The sequence below is a fragment of the Pleurodeles waltl genome, chromosome 1_2 (assembly GCF_031143425.1).
Source record: "Pleurodeles waltl isolate 20211129_DDA chromosome 1_2, aPleWal1.hap1.20221129, whole genome shotgun sequence".
Lineage (NCBI taxonomy): Eukaryota > Metazoa > Chordata > Amphibia > Caudata > Salamandridae > Pleurodeles > Pleurodeles waltl.
The window spans coordinates 1,057,911,707-1,057,932,700 of NC_090437.1; positions in this window are offsets into that span (position 1 = coordinate 1,057,911,707).

Consider the following 20,994-nt stretch of genomic DNA (forward strand, 5'->3'; position numbering starts at 1 on the left):
CACTCCGACTCTCCATCTGACCCCTGCCCTCACCACATCCTCAACAAAGCAAGCTCAGTCATCACACCCTAACTACAGAATATCATCAATAGCTCCTTCGAGTCCGCCACCTTCCTGGAAACAGGCCGAAATCAACGCCCTCTTCAAAAAACCCAAGGCGGACCCAAAGGACCTCAAGAACTTCCGGCCTATCTCACTGCTCCCCTTCCTGGCAAAAGTCATCGAGAAGGCTGTCAGCAGACAACTAACCCGTTTCCTCAAGGGGAACCGTACCCTGGACCCTTTCCAATCCAGATTCCGCAGCAACCACAGCACAGAAACCGCCCTCATCGCCGCCACCAACGACATCAGAAACATAACGGACAGCGGCGAAACCACGGCCCTCATCCTCCTGGACCTCTCGGCCGCACTCAACACCGTCTGCCACCACACCCTACGCTCACGCCTCAGCAATGCTGGAATCCATGACAGAGCCCTGGACTGGGTCACCTCCTTTCTCACCGGCAGAACCCAGAGAACCTGTCTCCCCCCATTCCGCTTGGAGGCCACCAAAATCATCTGCGGCGTACCCCAGGGTTTGTTTAACATCGCCCGATCCCACAACCTCAATGTCATCTTATACGCTGACGACACTCAGCTGATCCTCTCCCTCACCAAGGACTCTGCCAAGACCAACCTCCATGAAGGAATGAAGGCCATGGCCGAAATGATGAAGAGCAGCTGCCTGAAACTCAGTTCCAACAAGATGGAAGTCCTCATCTTCAGCTCCATCCCCTCCGCATGGGATGACTCCTGGTGGCCTGCCACTCTCGGAACCGCTCCGACTACCACCGACCACGCACGCAACCTAGGATTCATCTTGTACTCCTCACTATCCATGAGCCAGCAAGTCAATGCCATCTCCTCCTCCTGCTTCAATACCCTCTGCATGCTCCGAAAGATCTACAAATGGATACCCACCAAAACCAGAAGAGCAGTCACCCAAGCCCTCATAAGCAGTAAACTGGACTACGGCAATCCCCTCTACACAGGAACCATGGGCAAACTCCAGAAGAGGCTGCAACGCATCCAGAACACCTCTGCACACCTCATCCTGGACATCCCCTGCAACTGCCACATCACAGACTACCTGAAAAACCAGCACTGGCTCCCAGTCAACAAGAGAATCACCTTCAAACTCCTCACCCACGCTCACAAAGCACTGCACAACACTGGACCAGAATATCTCAATAGACGACTCTCCGGCTACACCACAACCCGTCATCTCCACTCTGCCGACCTCACCCTCGCAACTGTCCCACATGTCCGCAGAACTACAACCGGTGGTAGAAAATTCTTGCACCTCGCCACCAAAACATGGAACACTCTTCCCACCCACCCACCTGCGCCAAACCAAAGACCTCCTTACCTTCAAGAAACATCTCAAGACCTGGCTGTTTGAGCAGTAACAGCACCATCCCCCCTCACCTCTTCCCTCCTCAGTGCCTTGGAACCCTCAAGGGTGAGTAGTGTACTTTACAAATTCCTGATTGTTTGATTGATTGTGGTTGGGAACACCAATTCATACAATCCCAACTTCTCCACGAGAGACATAAGCTATAACTCTTTCCACATTGTGTGCTCTAGGTCATTCCCCAAGAGACAGCTACCAGGCGTAGCCAGACTCACAGCTACCTTTGAGGAAACTGAGTCATTCCCACCAATCAAAGGTTACTAGAGTCCCTATATTGTGGCTCACCTGGTTGTCTGCTGTCACAACCTGCTAAACTACATCAGGAACTGCATGCACTAATGATACCAGATGACACCGAACAGTATTGGCTCCTGTGTCTCTCAAATCCTCCAGCCCCTGCTCATTTGATGGTGATCCACAGCCTATACTTCTTGATTTTGTTAGGCATGTTTGACTTTGTGACCATCTCCTTGTCACCCATGAACACTAGGGTAACCTCTGCACTCCTTCCAAAACTATCTGGTGTAAACTCTTCCCCCAGTACTACACTGCTATCACCAAGGTAGACTGACCAGTGGGGGTTGCTTCCAGTGCTGACAGAGGAGATGTATTTTAAACTGTCCATAGTGCCATCCCTCATGATCTGTGGGCCTCATATAGTGTCAAATGTATTCCAATTAAAAGAACCATTCTTTTGCTCAGGATAAGACTGCAAATCCATCCTCTGAAAACTCTTTTGGGGCCCTTTTGAGAACTCTTTATGTTTTTGTTTTTCTCCCCCTCTTCTTCTCCTGGCATCTACTCTTATGATGATTGTCCAGGTACTTTCTTGTGGACCCTGGAACTGAGCCATCGATTTGCTTCCTTTGCAAGTGCTCTGTGTACCATGAGCTCGGCATCAGCTAGGTGTTGGTGCAGGAAATCAATTACTGAGCATGCAGTCTTTCATGGAAAGATTGTACAGCTCATTATAATCACATATTTTACTGTCTTTCACCCACCCATCCAGTGCCTTATAATAATATTAAATGAAATCCGTGTCAGACTGTTTAGCCACACTCTGACTTTAAAAGTTGACCTGTACTTTTCTAGGGTAGAATCATATTTCATAACCATGGCTTCTTTCATCAAGGCATACTTCATAGGGTCCCACTTTCCCAGGGTCATTAAGTAATCCTTCCCTGAAATGAGCATATTTTTCAGAATCAAGTCCCTCCATCCTTTTCAGGAACTACATGCATCACTAAGGCCAAATCATATGCCTCAAAACCATTTATCAATATCAACCCCCACTGCAAAGCTTGGCACCAGGTCTTTCGGTATGTAGACCTATTTGCATTCTTTAAGCACTACATTGTCGCTGCCTCCATTATCGCTGGACTCTGCAGCCTGTCCTGTCTTTAGATCCAGTTCTTTCTGACTCACTTCATGAGCTAACAAGGTCTTTTTCTTCTTCGCAGCTAATCTTTTCTCCTCCATTGTCAGCTCTGCTGCTGCCTTTTTTTCCTCAGAAGACACCTTTACCTCCTTTAGAGCTCTCTCAGCTTCGGCTCTTTTCTCTTCCACGGCCATTTTTGCAGCTGCCTCAGCTTTCCTCTCTTTCATAACCAGCGTGGCTAATTTTAGCTCCAGCTCTCTCTCCTGTCCTCCAGCTCCTCCAGGGTCAGTCTGTGGGATGACACACCACTTCTGGCTGGGGACCTCACTCCTGTGGACCCTCCTCTCTTGTCTGCATTTGAGACCATGGACAGGATATTCTCTCACTCCTCCATGTCATCCTTCCCTCCTATATCATCATCATTCTCTTGCTTCTTTGATGTAGACTGCAATATGTGAACCTCTTCCCAGGGTCTGAGGGTTATCTAGTAATCAGTGTCTTGGAACTTTTTGCTAGCTTCCACTCCCTCTCCTTTCAAAACTTTTTAAGCTCTGCTACAGTGCAGCCTTCACTGTTGCTGAGATCTCATTCCATTCTTGTGAAAAATCACAAGTGAGGACAGGCTTGAAATTTAGGAAACGGGGAAAATGTCTACTTAAATGAAAAGAGGATTTAAAAATAAACAAAACACATGTTGAGGTCAGATTAGAATGTGATTTTTGGTTTTACACAAATTACTGAATGTCACTGCATTCACACAACCACTGGATTCCACTGCTGAACATCACTGCTGAACCTCAATGTACAAAATTGGATACTTTGTTGAAAGGAGTGAGAAACCACTTCAAAACTGATCACAATTCTTTTTAGGATGAACCACAAATGAATCTAGGTAAATATTGCTTAACCCTTTGGTACCTTGGCACAAAAGCAGCCAGGCATTACTTAGGGGCAATCTAAGGACTACGTCACATAATAAAGTGAAATCCCTAACCTATTTAGAAAAAAGAGTACATTTTAATACATAAACTGACACCAGAAAAATAAAAATCCAATGAGTAGAACTGTCGTAGTTTGGACTCTTGCTCTAGGCAAGACTGCTGGTTTAAGGATGACAGTACTTATGTTTGTAGGCGACTATGCCTATCCTACAAGTCGCAACTATTGTCCCAACCCTTCTGGCTCACTAGCAGCACCTCACCAAAAACACAAATAGTAAATGGTGATTTATGGCAGCCTTTACGCATGGACTCGAGAATAATACATCTCAGGGCGTGTCGTGGTTAAACAGAGATTACCCCTTTCTCACAGATACATCATGTCTCAACCAAACACAGGCAATAACGAAGAAGCAGTAAAGTTTCAATAGTTTTTATTTAACACAACTGCAATTGGCGATATGTTGCATGGGCTGCAATGATTAGGATAATGAACAGTGCAAGAAACAGAATTGTGAATACAAGAGTCATTATTATAAAGAACCCCACCATCTTGCAATAGCATGCAATAGCACATAAAAGACATAAGATGTGTAATGTGTCCTAATACCCTAATATGATAGGCCTAACCTCCTACCTAAAGGAGAGCTGGGTTTGCTAAACCTAATCTACCAATGCCATTTCCATGAGAGGAGCACCCAACCCTCGTTACCTTGGAATGAGGTCTCTATCTCAGACTTCGCAGGGACACGAAGACTGGGTCAGCGACAAGACGACGTGCAGCATCGATATCAGCGATGGTGGTGATGCCCTCTGGTCGGAATCCCTCTGATTATCTGTCTAAAGTGTGATGTATTTATACAGATCTACCAAGACCCCTAACGTAGGTGTGTTCCCAAACAATAGATAACAGACATGCTTGGGGCGGCAATTATTATAAACAAATCCCTCTAAGGTATAGAGAGGGAAAGTCCCTAAGTGTGAACACCTACTGTTTGTTTGTCTTTGTCACTTAATCTTGACGCCTTAGCGGCTGGCACTGATAATGCAAAGCATAACAAGTGGCCTAACTAAACAAGGCAGCCATCTTAGATGAATTAAATAATAAAATGGGCTAAGACAGAGCAAGCTAAGTAGGTTAAAAGTCACTAGGTGACGGGGGCACAAGTCTGCAAGTAAAAGGCTAAGCTGACTCCTGTTATCCCATTAAAACAAACTAGGATTCACTACAGAACCAAAGTTTTCAGTTTTTTAAATTTTGGTAAAAATAGCTGTTTTCTGGTTGCGCTGGATGTGGACTGTTATCTGGTCCTACTTGACCTTGACAAAGTCACAAGTACGGACCAACCACAATGAAGCATGGGCTGGACATACAATCAGGTTTTGACTTCTGTGTGGGGATGGTGTGGTGTGGCTCTGCAGGGCGCTGCATTTCTCTGCATTGGATCTTGTGACCCTTCCACTCTGGAGCTGCCTGAACCCTCACCATCGATTCTGGTGAAGCCTTAGGTTAGGAGCTGTAAGACTCCACATTACTCTGCATCAGATTTGGTGAAACCTTCAGTTAGGCAGGACAAAGTGCAATCTGACTCTAACCAAGGGTTTGGGACCTTAAGGAAAGCACTTGAGGGCCAAGACTCACTGCCACAAAGGCCAACAGAGCTGAACATGTCAAGTCCAATTGGGTTTGGTCATCTGGAACTTGTTGTATATATAGGAGGTCTGCCAATGGACCCTTGGAGTCAGTTTTGGGGTCCTGGGTTCAAGGCAAGCAAAGAAGATCTAGTCTTCCTTTCAGGCTTCTGGCAGTAGGGCAATCCCTCATCTCAGTCTTTACACGTCAATGAGTGTTTTCAGATTCTGACGATGACACTTTTATTTGCAGATACAGCCTGTGGGTACAGAACATCTCTTTGTCTAGCTCTAAAATGAGTGATGGTCTGTTCTACCACTTAACCTGGATTTGGCTACAAAGAGAAGGCAGGCCCAGGTATGAGCTTCAACTTTCAGTAACAAGGTACATTTCTTCAGAAGTCATGAAGGATAGGTACAGCCCCCAGTCTACCCTTTGATGTGCAAACAGGGCAGTGTTACAGCACCTCCCCAAACATCCTGTCAGGAAGACCTACACCTCTTCACACCTAAGTCATTTGTCCATAGTCAAGGAGCAATACAAATCACACCACAGAAAGCCGTGAACACTGGCAGAAAGGCACAATGGCTTAGGCAGGAAAATGGCAACTTTTTAACTGTGGCATTTTCAAAATAGTATTTTAAACTCTGACAAACATTGGGTATGATTTTAAATTTGAATAACAATGAGTATTTGAACGATCTTTCTGGCTAGTCTCAAAGTGTAGTTAACTGCAGTTATAAAGTTTTACAATGTAATCCTGTGCTTTTCTATGGAAATGTCAGCCTTCCTACAGTGAAAAAGGACTTTGGATGTTTTTCACTGCTAGTACATGTAAAACTGTAAATATATATATCCTACATTTTAAATGCCATGCACCCAGTCTAATGGGCATGTAGGGCGGGCCGACCAGAAGGGTGATGTAAGTGTTGAGAAGGAAGGTATAGGCCTGGCAGAAGATCCAAATGGCAGTTTAAAACTGCACTCAGGCTGCAAAGACATGTTTTAGTGCTGCTTTAGTTGGTGGCACAATGAGTACTGCAGCCTACTTGTAGTATTTTGATTTACAGGCCCTAGACACATATGTATAATACACCAGAGACTCATAACTAACTAAATTAAAGGTATCAGTCAGGGGTACTCTACCTGTACCATGTTTGGAAGGGAAAGCGCAATCACTTTACCTCTGGTTAGCAGGTGTAAAGTGCAGAAAGTCCTAATTACAACAAAAATAGGATCAGCTACAGAAAGCCCCTTGGTCTAAGTATTTCAGACCATTCACTCTAAATAGGGCAACCATTGCAATTTATTTTTTCTTCCATGGCCTGCCAGAAAAATCCTAGTAGTTAGACCTGGCATCCTTGTGTGGTCTCCCCTGTTTTTATGTCTCTGCTTCCCAGGTTTTGACTGTGTGCTGGACTCTGCTTTTGTTGTATTTGCTACTCTGGGCACTTTACCACTGCTGACCAGTGATAAAGTGCAAGTTCTCCTGTTAGACTTTTCATCCTTGACGTGGTCTCCCTTAACGTTTTGCCTCTTTTTCGCAGGTTGTTGATGTGTGCTGGACTCTGTTGTTGCTGTTTTTGTTACTCTGGACACTTTACCACTGCTAACCAGTGCTAAAGTGCAAGTGCTCCTATACAAAATATGTATGTAATTGGTTAATCCAGGATTGGCATTTTTGATTTACTGGTAAGTCTCTAGTACAGTGCACTAGAGGTGCCCAGGGCCTGTAAATCAGATGCTACTAGTGGGCCTGCAGCACTGATTGTGCCACCCACAATAGTAGCTTTGTAAACATGGCTCAGGCCTGCCACTGCATTGTCTGTGTGTGCAGCTTTAAACTGACAATTCGACTTGCAAGAGTACCCATGTGCCAGGCCTAAACCTTCCCTTTTCTTACATGTAAGACACCCCTATGGTAGGCCCCAGGTAGCCCCATGGGCAGGGTGCAGTGTATGTTTAAGGTAGGACATATACTAATGTGTTTTATATATTCTAACAGTGAAATACTGCTAAATTCGTTTTTCACTGTTGCAAGGCCTATCCTTCTCATAGGTTAACATGGGGGCTGCCTTTAAATATGATTAAAGTGTAGATTCCCTTTGGGAGCGGATAGACTTGGAGTTTGGGGTCTCTGAGTTCACAATTCAAAAATACATCTTTTAGTAAAGTTGGTTTTAAGATTGTGTGTTTGAAAATGCCACTTTTAGAAAGTGAACATTCTCTTACTTAAACCATTCTGTGTCTCTGCCTGTTTTGTGGATTCACTGTCTGGGTCAGTTGGATAGTTGGGCTGTTTGCACCTCTCTCTAGACAGTGACACAAAGGGACCTGGGGTGTAGCCTGCAAATCCTGATGAGCCATCTGTGCTAGGAGGGAGGAGAGGAGTAGTCAATCACACCAGAAAGGGCTGTGCCTGCCCTCACACAATGCAGTCTCCAACCCCCTGGTGTGCGTCTGGGGCCTGGCCTGTGCAAGGCAGGAATTCACAAACAACTGAGACTTTCCTTTGAAGTAAGCCTACTTCAAAGGCCAAAATGGGTATAAGAAAGGTACCCAACACCACAGGCTTTAGATCACTTCTGGAAAGCAAGAGGTACCTCTGCCTGGACAAGAGCTGAAGAGTTGAGGAAGAAGAGCTGCCCTGCCCGTGACTGTGCTTTGTGGAGCTATCCTGCAGTTGCTGCTTCTGCCTGTGCAAAGACTGTACTTTGTGTACCTTCCTGCTTGTGAAGAACTCTCTGAGTGCTTGAAATTGAGCTTGCCTCCTGTTGTTGAAGTCTCAAGGACGGCAAAGACTTCTCTCTGCCAGCAACTGGAGCCTCTGCTGAGACTCCTGCCCTGCCAAGTGGTACCCTATCCAGTTTCTGGGGCCTTGAAAGGGGAAGCTGGCAGACCAAGGTTGGAAATCCACGCACAGACCGCTGTGTAGGGAAATTTCCGACGCAACCTACTGAGCACGGCTGAAAAACGACACACCGCTGGCTTCGCAGCTGAAATCGATGCTCTGCCTATAGCGCGGCTGGAAAATTGACGCACCCGGCTGGAGAAACGACACGCGGCATCACTGATGGAGGCTGCAAAGACGCAACATCGCTGGGCGCAGAAAAACAACACAAGCTTGCCCAGACAAGAAGTGTTTTGTCCGGATCAACGCATCTCTCTCCTGCAGGGAAAGAAACGACGCACGCCGATCGGACCAGAAAAGGAGAAACGACGCACGACCTCGCTTGCGGGTGAGAAATCAGTGCACAGCTTACCTTTTTCAACGTACACTCGCCCGTGCATGTTATTTTGACACGACCCAGGTACATTTTCACACTAACAGAGTTAGCGTTATGTTTAAAAGAACATGAAGACACTTTTTGCATTTTAATTAATAACTTGACTTGTGTATGTTGGATTTTTGTAGTTTTGGTCTTGTTTTGTTTAGATAAATATTCTCTATTTTTCTAAACCTGTGTTGTGTCATTTTGTAGAGTTTTCATTAAGTTACTGTGTGTTGGTACAAATACTTTACACCTAGCACTCTGAAGTTAAGCCTGCCTGCTCGTGCCAAGCTACCAAGGGGGTGAGCGGGGTTAGCTGAGGGTGATTCTCTTTTACCCTGACTAGACTGAGGGTCCTTGCTTGGACAGGGGGTAACCTGACTGTCAACCAAAGACCTAATTTCTAACAGCTCCTGTGTAAAGTGTATGTGTAATTGGCTTTTCCCTCATTGGTATATTTGATCTACTAGTAAGTACCTAGCAAAGCTCACTAGAGATGCCCAGGGCCTGTACATCAAATGACACTAGTGGGTCTGCAGCACTGGTTGTGCCACCCACATTAGTAGCCATGTAATCATGGCTCAGACATGCCACTGTAGTGTCTATGTCTGCTGTTTTGCACTGCCAGTTCGAGTTGGCAAGTGTACACACGTGCCAGGCCTAAACCTTACCTTTTAAAACATGTAAGGCACCCCTAAAGTAGGTCGTAGATAGCCCCATGGGCAGGGTGCAGTGTATGTTAAAGGTGCAACATATACTGATGTGTTTTACATGTCCTAGCAGTAATATACTGCCAAATTTGGTTTTCACTGTTTCACAGCCTATCTCTCCCATATGTTAACATGGTGGCTGCCTTTAACTATCCTTAACCTTTAAGAGTAGATAGAGATTTGATGTTTGGGGTCTCTGAACTCACAATATAAAAATACATCTTTTAGTGAAGGTGGTTTTTAGATTGTTAGTTTGAAAATGACACTTTTAGAAAGTAGGCATTTTCTTGTTTAAACCATTCTGTGACTTTGCCTGTTTGTGGATTCACTGTCTGGGTAAAACTGGCAGTTGGGCTGTTTGTGAATCTCCTATAGATAGTGATACAAAGAGAGATGGGGTGTAGCCTGCATATCCCGATGAGCCATCTGTGCTATAGTGGAGGGAGGAGTGGTAACTTACACCTGAATGGACTGTGCCTGCCCTCACACAATGCAGTCTCCAACTCCCTGATGTATGTCTGGGGCCTGGCCTGGGCAAGGCAGGATCCAGTAAACAACAGAGACTTACCTTTGAAGTTTGCCTACTTCAAAGGCTGAAAGGTGTATAAGTAGTGGACCCAAAATTCCAAACTTTAGATTTCTTCAAGATCACTTGTGGAACCAAGAGGAACCTCTGCCAAGGATAAGAGCTGAAGAACTGAGAAGTGCTGCCCCTGCCTGTGACTGTGCTTTGTTGGGCTATCCTGTAGTTTGTTGCTTCTGCCTGTGAAAGGTGACAAAGACTGGACTTTGTTGTGCTTTGCTGCTTGAGAAGAATCTCCAAGGGCTTAAACTGAGCTTGCCTCCTGTTGTGATCTCCCACGGCCATCAAAGACTTCCTCTGCCAGCACATGTACTCTCTGTTGAGACTCCTGCCAAGTGGTTCCCTATCCTGTCCGTTGGCTCGTGAAAGGTGAAGTTGGTAGAAAAAGGACTGATATCCACACACAGAACACTGTGCAGGAACATTTTCAACGCACCATCTGCAATGCTGCTGATAAATAATGTGCTACTCATTTTGCGGCCGAAATCGATGTTCCACCTGCATCGAGGCTGGGAGATCGATGCATCGCAGTTGGAGAAACAATGCAACACCCTCTTGTGGCTGCTGATAACAACGCAAACCCCATGCAGCGCGGTTTTGTAACACTGTGCAACCAGATTTCTCATGCATCGTCACTGGGCATCAAAGTCATCATGAACCTGCACGGATCTGAGGTGCCCCATCCAGAAATAGACACATCGCTCTCTTGCGAGGTAGAAAAATGACGCATCGCCAACCTGACAGGAAAAGAAAATGACACACAGCCTCACTTGCGAGTAAGGAATCAATGCATCGCTGACTTTCCTGATGCACGCTCACCTGTGCAGCTTTATTTTTGACACAAACCAGGTACTTTGTGTAAAATACATGTTTCCATTGTTTTCTATGGAATAGGTCTCTTATTCATTTGAAAATTCATATCTTGACTTGTGTATGTCTGATTTTCGTCCTTTTGGTCTTGTTTGATTTAGATAAATATTGCCTATTGTTCTCAACTGGTGTGGTGTCCATATTGTAGTGTCTTCACTGTTTTACTGTGTGCCAGCCTTTCATTTACAGGCATTCTTTTCTTTGGGGCTGCGCCCTCTCCTTGTGCCAGGTCCCAGTCTTTCCCCCACTCATCCTCAGGGGGATGTAAGTGGGCGAGCTCATCTGGCTCTGGCATGAACCTCGCTGGGGCTGAAGTAATTCTTAGGCAGAATCCTTGCCCCAGTGGCCAGTCAGGGGGTTCTTCGTTCCAATTGTCCATGATGCCTGTCTTCAGTCCTAGTGTCCTTCTGGGAAGCACAGCCAAGAGAGAGAGCATTTCCCTTTGCAATGCCTTTTTAAATGGGGGTAATAGTGTCCAGCAGGGCTGACCTATCGAGATGTGTCACATCACTTCTCCGCCCCTGTCCCAACTTTCCTGCACAGTTTTCTGGGATAGCTCAAAATTGCATCATCCAGGAGTTAGTTCCCCCATGTGGTCTTAGAGACTCAGCCCCTCCTCCCTGACATTCCTTTCAAGGCTTCTCAGGCCCGGTTCCTGGTACAGAATGACAGCTGGCTGATTGATGCAAGGCCCTGCTCGGGCAGCTCGACAGAGAAATATGTGGCTCTGATCTTGAGCTGAGTCAGAGAAAGATGACATTCCTGGATGACCAAAAGCTGTACAGATATGCTTTTGTAACCTACTGCATTAATCTTTTCAGACAGATTACAGTGCACATTGGTGCGACTCTGGAGTCCGGGAACCCTAGGGAACTGGATTTGTGCCCTGGGCCATCCTTTTCCATTGACATTTAATAGACTGCCACTACAATGAAACACCAGTAAGCACACTGACTATCCATCCCTCACATGAGTATTCCCATCTCATAAGGTCTACTCCAGTTCCCCACCCACCCTGCATTGTCCCTTCTGCGTCAGGCTATCTAAATGCAGTTCTTGGACTGTACACACCAGAAATCCTTCCTGTGCAGCCCTCACATGGGTCATACGTGTGTGTACACGTGATCATGTGAACCATCACTGTGCCTCCTTCCCTTGCTGAATCAAGGCAGCCATTGCTTAATAAGGTGGCACTGGTGGAACACACAAACAGTCCATTTTACCAAAGGTCTAACTGTGGGAGAGTTTCCAACCTATGAGGCAACAAGAGGTGTGAATGCAAGGCCTGGGATGAGATTTACTTTTAGATCAATATGCTTTGAGATTTCTTCAGGAATACAATCAGTTTTTGACAAAGAAACATCAAAAGCCATAAAAATGACTATACCTATGAACATTATTTAGTGGCATTGATTCCATTCACTAGGAGTATGACTGTTCAGAATAGCCTCTTTTTTCTGTGTAAACTTATTCCAATATTTATCAAAAAGTCTTGCAACACAAACCAGCAAGCCATCTTGCTGTGGCGCTGTGCATGGAAGAGAAGGGGCAGGAATGGGCCATATTTACCATTAAACAGTTAATTCCTATCCTTTTCCTAGTGCTCCCACAATTTTTGCTGACTATCACCAACACAGGTACCCTTGCACCATGGTGAAAAGGTGCCTGCATTGTAGGCAGGATTACCTTTGTGCAGGAAGGAGCACCTTCCTGCACAAAAACAATCTTTAGAGGCATTGTTCTCTTTCTATGAAACAACAAGGAGAAGTAAAGATACTTCTCCTTGTTGCACCTTTGAAGCGTACAATTCTGATGCAGTCTCAGGTCTACCTGTGTTGGTAAATCTGGGAATGTGATTATGGATCCATAGGTGCATGTGTGGGAACATCCATGCCACACCCATGGAACACCTCCCTGTAGCAGAGTAATGCAAGGTAGAGATTTCCACTGTCTTGCATTACTCTAAATTTATCAAGCCACAGAGGGCCATGCAACCTGGCCTTGCATGGTTTGATACGTTTCAGTTATGTTTTGCATCACCCTTGTGCCTCCTTGCATTGTGCAAGGGTGAAATGACATTTTAAGAAATGTGTCCCACACTGTGTAAAAGTCCGTTGAAAATACAGAGCCTAAAAAATGTAGAATCATGAGCCTTATCACTGACCGCAACAGTGTCTCACAAAGATCTTGCCAAACTAGATCAAGCATTCATTGTGATTATTGTTAGATTGTTTATTTCATATTTGAACTCTAATACTTGGGGCAGAGTTTTGAAAAGTGGTATTGCACCTAGTGCAGCGCCACTTTTCTTGCACCCCTTAGCCCCCCCCCTAACGCCACCATGTGTGCGCTGGATTTAATATGGCACACCCTGGCAGTGTTCATTGACAACAATGGGAGCCTCTCTTTGGTGTTAAAAATGGTGATAAAAAAATAACACAAAGAAATCTTCTAGATTTCTTTGTGCCATTTTTTTGGCACCCCTCTAGTGCCGTAACTCCCCTCTTGCATACACTATGGCTGGCACAAGGTTTACTAAGTGGCACAATGCATGCATCGCGCTACTTTGCAAATATGGCGCAGCATTTTCGGCCTTCCAACACCACATTAGCATCATAAAAATGGCTCTAATGTCACATTGGAATGGCGCTAGGCACTCCTAAACCTGAGCCTTAGTTTTCTTGCGATTCCTGTACATTTTTCTAAAAGTAGTTTAGCTAAGGTGTTGCTTTTAAATTGACCAGTTGGACAGGATAGCAATATTATGCCACTGAAAACAAAAAAAGTATTTGCTGGGGCATGAGTTAGGAAGAGTGAAATCACTGTCTAAGAAACGAGAACAAAAAAACGATAAATAAACGCAATTGTTTTTAGCATCAATCCCTCTTCATGCAACGTAAGCACAGTTCTCTACTTATCAAAGGTTTTGACCACTGAAGGAAAATAAGGAAAAAAATAATCAAACCAGGTTCATATTCTGAGAATGTATATATTTCTTGCTGTGGTAATAAAGTGACCGATGTCTAATCTTTTCCATGGCACCGGATTTAACTGTTTTCATGATCCAGATGAGCGTGCAATCTCTCCAGCGGAAAGGAAAAAGTGGCAGTTTGATAAGAGCCTTGGGGGCGAAAATCTATAGATTCGTTTTGTATGTGTTGAGAAAAGATATATCCTATCACCTTCAGTACTTTCATGCGAGATTAGCTGTCGATAGAAATAGAAATACAACCTCCATGTTGTAAAAGAGGCATCGAAATTGAAGTGCGCTTTTTTTCTACTAATTTGACATTGTCTAATTTCATATTATCAATTGTGTGAAAAGCCTGGAAGAATGGAATATGGAAGAAAAGGCAACCCATAATTTAGAGCTTTAATAAACACATGGCTGTGAAGACAATCAATCCAGGGGCATATTTACGAAAGGTTCACGGTCTGGAAGGCAGCACGCTAAGTGGCTGCGCTGCATTGCTTGAGAGGAGGAGAGCTGAAAAGTAACATATCTATTTAACACTCCTCAGCTCCTACCCTGTGCTGGCACACTTGAGTCTGCCTTGCGCCAGTCCAGGCACCCTTTTGTCATGCTGTAAATATGCCTCCGTTACAGGTACGATTTTTTCTTTTCAATTTCATATATCTATGCCTGATGCATTATGTGTAGAAAATAGAAGTAATGAGGGTAAATAAACATATTTCTGCTGGTTATTTCTCTCTGTGGTAGGGGCACCATTTGCACAATCCCATGTTCACCACTTTTAGTACTGCTATGCTCCATCCAGGGAATGCCTACCACAACGTGCTGTGATGTAAGAAACCATAACTTGCATACTTCAGTTTTTTATCAGTTATAATTCACAACCCTCACTGCACTCTAACTGCAGTTCTTTTGAGCACATGTTAATGTTTTATAACCAAATCTAACTCTAACTTTGCCTTAACCTTCATTTCATGAATATGCACAGGTACACATAAATATTACACTGGTGGTACAAGCACCAGTGTATGTATAAGTTAGGTTTAACTTCCTATAGTGTAGTGTCCTGCATGATATAGAATGGAAACTTTCTGACTCACAGCAGACGCCATATCAGTGTGACCTAATCGCTAGAATGGAAGGTAATGAAGACTTGGTTTAAAATGTTGGAGTTCACTGGTACACGAATAAAAACGTGTGATTTACAGTTCTCTGTGTGGCCTAGTATTTGGCGGGTTCCAGGCTGGGGAGAAGGTACAATAGGAAAATTTGTCCCTTTCTTAACTTTTGCACCATTTGACAAATCTTCAATACATATTCCAACAAAATAGTTCACTCATTGCAGCTCCTTCATGGAAAGTTTCATGGTGATCCATCGGGCTAGAAGAAAGGGGAGTGCCAAACCATTGATTTCTCATGTTCATTTTCATAGGGAACTTGGCTCCTGGATACACAAAAAACGACTGAATAAAATTACACTAAAGGTGATGGAAAGATATATATTTTTTCAGAAGGTGTGCTTTTTGCTATTTTGTGTAAATCTGTTCAGTTGTTTTAGAGAAATCTGTTTATAAAGAGATGCTCACCATGGTAATGAAGAAATTAATCTTGTGGGAAAGATATAATCCAGTGATATCTGGACTGTTACTGCAGTGGGACTCCTGTAGGACTTTTGTGGACCCAAATAATAAAAAAATGCTCAAATTCAATTGGTTAAGGAAAGCTTTTCTCCCATCAGCCAATGTGGTACTGTGGTACCCAGGAACATATCACAGTACCTCACAATCTGATTTGTCAGCCTCAACAGCTCAAGAAAATGTTGTGGTAGCCATTATAGGACTTAGCCCTATGCTCTGAAAAAGGTTTTTAAAAAGGGGCATTAGGAGCAGGGTAGGTACACCCAGACCCCAAGGCACTTGTCATAGGGACCAAAATTCCTCCCTCTAATTCTTCAAATTAAAAAATACATTTTGGAGGGGTACTCCCATGGGAGTCAGTGCAGGCCAATCGTGAGGTACTGTAGTACTCTCCCAGTATCCGTGTCACAAGCTTCCGTGCCATGGTACAGCTTTACCATGCAAGCTTTGCTCAGAAAGCCTCAGGGTACTGCAGTACTATGGGTTGAAAGCATGTGACATGGGCTACACAAGAGTATTGCAGTACCTGAAAAACGTTTAAGTACAGATAGGGTCAGCCAGAGGCTGTTCAAAGCAGAGGTTGGCTGCACAAGAGGAGTGGAGATTAGGTGTTGGCCAAAAGCCAGTCCCTACTGCTAGATCACATTTAGCGAGAGGCTGCTTGCTATTAGTGTTCTGCTACATTTAGTGCTATCTCTTAGTGCAAAAATGCATCCTCACGTCCATTTTAGGTCTGATGGTAAAATTTGCACTTAGAAAACAGTGGTAAATGCCAGGGGTAAGTTGGGAAACAAATTCAAAGGCATGAGCACATTACCAAGTGGCTTCTCGTACTCACTATTAATGTTCTGATGCAGTTAGAACTGTTACTTTATGCTACAATGAGTCCATGCATTCATTTAAATGCAAAGGTGCTGTTAGCCTGACAACCTTAGGGTGGTCACCCATAACTTTTTTCCTGCCTCCCTCCACTTTTTGAACACTGTTTTTGCTGGTTTTAGGACTCTGAGCTCTTTACCACTGCTAACCAGTACTAAAGTGCATATGCTCTCTTCCTTGAAACATGGTGACATTGGCTCATATCCAATTGGCTTATTTAATTTACTTATAAGTCCCTAGTAAAGGGCACTACATGTGTCCAGGGCCTGTAGATTAAATGCTACTAGTGGGCCTGCAGCACTGGTTGTGCCACCTAAATAAGTAGCCCCTTAACCATGTCTCAGGCCTGCTATTTCAAGGCATGTGTGTGCAGTTTCACTGCCAATTCGATTTGGCATTTAAAAGTAATTGCCAAGCCTTAAACTATAAGTCACCCCTAAGGTAGGCCCTAGGTAGCCCATAGGGCAGGGCGCTATGTAGGTAAAAGGCAGGACATGAACATATGTGTTCTATATGTCCTGGAAGTGTAAAACTCCTAAATTCGTTTTTACACTGCTGTGAGGCCTGCTCCTTTCATAGGATGGCATTAGGGCTACTCCCATATACTGTTTGAGTGGTAGATCCTGATCTGAAATGATTATCCAGGTCATATTTAGTATGGCCAGAATGGTGATACAAAATCCTGCTTAATTGTGAAGTTGGATTTTATATTACTATTTTAGAAATGCTACTTTTAGAAAGTGAGCATTTCCATACACTTAAATTCTTCTGTGCCGGACAATCCACGTCTGGCTAGGTTCAGTTGACAGCTCCCTTGTGCATTCACTCAGACAAACCCCAAACACAGGATGCTCAGACTCAATTGCATATCTACATATTGAATGGCTGTTCCTGGGATGAGGGGGTAGAGGGCCTGACAATTACATGTCACAGGACAGTAGCCTGCCCTCACACAAAGGCCTGCCATACCCAAAACTAGGCCTGGAAGACAGGATTGAACAGAAAGAGGACCTTGTGCACTTCTTAGCCACTCCTTGAAGTCTCCCCCACTTCAAATGCACATTTGGGCATTTAAACATGGCCTCTGCCCCTACCAACTCAGACACTTCTGAGGTAGACACTCTACTTCATCAAGATATTTCCTGGAGAAGAAACCTGAACCAGAACCTGCAACCCTCCAAGGAGAACTGCCTGGCTGCCCAAAGGACTCACCTGACTGCTTTCTGTGAAGGTCTGCTGCCTTGCTGTTGCCCTGCTGCCTTGCTGCTCACTGGCTGTGCTGAGAAGTTCTCTCCAAGGTCTTGGTTAGAGCTTGCCTCCTGTTCCCTGATGTCTCAGGACAAAAAAGACTTCATTCCTGCAAGAAGAACTCCCTGTGCGGTGGAAATTGATGCACAGCCGGCAGAAAACGAGAGGTGTGCGGTTCCTTGCAGAGATTTTGCATGCAAACCAGTTACTTTGTGCTTGTGAGAGACATTTGTTGCTTTTAAGAGACTAAAGACATTTTATATCATTTTTACAGTGGTATCTCAAAATATACGTATTGCATGTTAATCGTTTTGACCTGCATCTTATCAGATAAATATTATATATTTTTCTAAACACTTTGTGGTATATTTTTGTGGTGTTCCACTGTGTTATTGCATGATTTATTGCACAAATACACATTGCCTTCTAAGTTTAAGCCTGACTGCTCAGAGCCAAGCTACCAGAGGGTGGGCACAGAATAATTTGGATTGTGTGTGACTTACCCTGACTAGAGTGAAGGTCCTTGCTTGGACAGGGGGTAACCTGACTGCCAACCAAATACCTCATTTCTAATATGCACAATATCTTGTTTATACAGCAGATTTCTGCCCTTTCCCAGTGGCACAGGACAACGCAGCAAGACACTTGCTGCCCTGCCCTGTGCCACGGGGCTTGTAGATAAGCCCCATAAATTGGAAAACCTGCATGTTTTAAGAAACCTCCTGATAGGTATTGCAGTTGGGCACTCATCTTGTATAAGTGTGTTGTTAGCTGGTGGCTTCCACATTCTCTTGTGTGAGGGCTCTAAATCAATTTCTCAATGTGTGCTTAGTTCAGGAATACATATGGAACACTCCAGACAAAGGGACTTTCTTAATACTGTTTCAGCAAATTCAATCTATTTTTTTCTGTTGATAAACTTGTTTCTTACACCTGTCCTCAACCCCCTACTTTCTTAAGGTGGCAATGAGTTTTGGTAATCAATTTTGTTTTTGTCCTAGCTCCTCTTTATTGTCAAATAAATTATATTAGGATTTGGACAAGCAGTTTCATTGATCATAATCCAATCTACCTCTCTTTGAAATGGGCAAAGAAAATGATGATGTTCACTCAAGATGTGAATGACGAGTGGGCTCCCATTAGCCAAGAACGAAGACTTACATGATTGCAAATGTTGCTCAATGACTTTAACAGGAAGTTGTTCTCCAGCTGCGCTTCTGAGTTTACCACTGGTCTCTGTCATGAGCCCTCTTAGAAGGAGATTGTGAGTGCTTTTTCTGGGTTCTCCTATAAAGTTAGGGACTCTTCCTACCCTTCCATCTTCAAGACGGGATGAGCCCACCTGTACATGGTTTGATACAATGTGTTCTTCAGCAACTACAAGATTGCAGAGAGCCCTAAAGTCTAATCCCAAACACAAATATTGATGGGTGCTTGTCAAATCAGTTAGAAATCTGAGTTTGAAAGGCAGTAAACTTCCCCTAAGATGAAGTTTGTGAGAACCTACTTCAAGTTAATTGCCCGAAGAATAGCTCCTTGTTTTGGAGCATCATTAATTGTCCCTTCCTTGTACCAATTGGCAATGGGTCTCCTTGCCACCACATCACACCAGATAGACTTTACTTTGGATCTGTTAGTATTTGACTCCAATGGAGGGGTGCAAAACACTGACATACACTGAAAACTACACATAACACATTACTTTAACTACACATAACACAGTTATATAACTACACATACACACTTATATAATTAAAAAATCACTTACCTTACTCAATGTCCTGCAGCATATCCTCTGGGCACGAAACCCACAGCCAGCTCCCTTATCCAATCAGAACGCTCTTTCATGCTGATATGCGGCATGTAAAAAGTGCCTTGATTGGCTGGAACAGGCTTGGTCGATGCTCCAAAAGGCACTGTAGGCCTGTGCCTGCTCACTAACCCAGCTCTCCAAGACAGCGGAGTTGGAGAGGTTTGAATTGTGCATGTTGGTTTGTCCATCGCAAGGTAGCTGGCCAAACCAACATGTGCACTTCAAACTGAAGTGGCCACTCCTCACTGCTGCCAATCACTGGCAGCAGTAACACACTGGCCCATCCTGGACTCACAATCTGTTTGCTGGCAGAAAGCATAAAACAAATTGGTAATAAAATAATTGTATTAACATTTTATTTTTTACGTTTTCTGCACAGCAGTGTGGGGATGTTCCTCTACTCCCACAGGGGAACCGCTGCTGTTTGACACCTGATAATGACTTCAGTATTAAGTCGTCCTGTGTTGGGGTCTCTAATTTGTTTTTTAGTTTAGAAGAGATCAAGGAGGGTATTTCACTTTCTAAGAATAAGGCTTCTGGTCTAAATGGGATCTCCCCAGAGCTGTTTATAAAGAGCTCGTAGTGTGGGCTGTACTACTTACTCAGACATTAGACAGATCCTTAAGGAGAGGCCCCTACAGTCCTGGAGCATTTCAATTATAGTCATAGTTTTAAAAAAGGGAGATAAGGACAATTTGCAGAGTTACAGACCAATATCATTGATTAACTCTGCCATGCATATGATGAAGCAGATTGGTCTTAACCGGCTGACATCAAGGGCCATTGAAAATCATGTATTGCCCAAACTTCAATATGGATTTAGACCTGGTAGGGCAACTAATGATCCATGTTTGAATTTGTGTATGATCATTAATAAGCGCACTGTAGCCACGCTGGGTTCAATATATATGGACTTCATGGACATGGCTTTGGCCTCTGACAGAGTTAATCGCTCCCAATTGTTGAAAAATGTTTGTCAATGTGGGTTGACTTAGATATTGTTTTTTTTTTCTTTTTTGAGACGTTAATTCTAATATGCCTGCTTTCTTTCAATACACCAACAACTCCTCCTGCACTTGGCCTTATGACTAAAAGGGGTGTTGTTCAAAGGTGCATATTGGCATCATTTCTATCCACTATATACATAAATAGACTAGAGAAGGTCTGAATAGTGTCAGGCACAGATTGCCTTCTCACTGGGAAACAACATTTACCAGCCTATCTAGAACTGCATGGGGCCTGCAGAGTCTCCTGGACAAGTTTGTTGATTTCATGGATGACCTAGACCTAGCCCCAAATTTTAGTTACTCTCATGTTATTATGTTAGTCTGTGGTAGGGCCAGCGCTTAGTCTCCATTTTAGATTTCCGTTTTAGCTTGGCATCTTTTTCTTATGGTGACATTTTACATATTTTCCACTAACACTGGAAAGCACTCCATACACATTTATTCTTCCTATGCTTTGTCACACTGTAGTCTGCTTATTTAGTCAAAAGTCATACGATCAGAAGTGATGTCCTTGTTTCCTTTTATTGTGCTCGTCAGGACACAATGTGCTTATGCTAGACAAACCAAGAAGTTGTTCTGCACTTCTTTCACTGTGTGAT